We start from the raw sequence: 936 nt of genomic DNA, 5'->3' as shown, positions 1-936 counted from the left end.
AGTATCCACCTCTAGCTGGAGTTGATATAGGACCGCACACATCAGTGTGTACGAGTTCTAACAACTCACTTGCCCTTTCTCCATGTCCCGAGAATGGAGACTTGGTCATTTTACCCATAAGACAAGATTCACAAGTTCCTAATGATTCAAAATCATAAGGGTCAAAGAATTTATCTTTATACAACTTGTGTAACCTTGTCTCACTAATATGACCTAATCGATAATGCCAGAGGAGGGTATTATTAATATTCTCTCTTTTTCTTTTATTATCTTTGCCAATATGAAACATAACATTATTAAGACATAATACTAAAAGACCATTTTCCATAGTGCCATGACAATAATACTCATTAGATAAAGAAATAGAGCAACTATTGCTCTTTCCATTTATTTCGAATCCTTTCTTAAGCAACAAAGGAATTGAAATTACATTTCTAATGATTTTTGGCATAAAATAACAGTCTTCTAGCTTCAAGAACTTCCCGAAGGGTAGCTCTAGTATGTAGGTGCCAACAGCTTCAGCCTGGATGGATTCTCCTCCAGCGCCATAAGCTCGAAGTCACCTTTCTTCAGACTTCTAATTTTCTGCAGTCCATGCAAAGATTTGCATATGTGAGAACCACAACCGGTATCCAATACCCATGAATTAGAATCAGAAGAACTTAATGTCATATTGGCATGTAATAAAAACATACCTTTTGATCCAACACTTGCATCAGGCTTCACACTTGCAAGAAAGCTCTTGCAGTTCCTTTTCCAATGCCCCGTCTTGCCGCAGTGGAAACAGGTACCGGGTCCAGAGATTTTCTTTTCCTTCTTCTTTTTGATGCGACTCTTAGGGTTTAATTTTTTCTTTGAACCCTTGTTGCCCGATTTCTTCTTTGAGCTCTCACCAACAAGAAGGATCGGACCCTTGTCCTTCTTGATGTGAGACTC

The sequence above is a fragment of the Phoenix dactylifera genome, unplaced genomic scaffold (genome assembly GCF_009389715.1).
Source record: "Phoenix dactylifera cultivar Barhee BC4 unplaced genomic scaffold, palm_55x_up_171113_PBpolish2nd_filt_p 001286F, whole genome shotgun sequence".
Lineage (NCBI taxonomy): Eukaryota > Viridiplantae > Streptophyta > Magnoliopsida > Arecales > Arecaceae > Phoenix > Phoenix dactylifera.
This window is presented reverse-complemented; position numbering follows the sequence as displayed.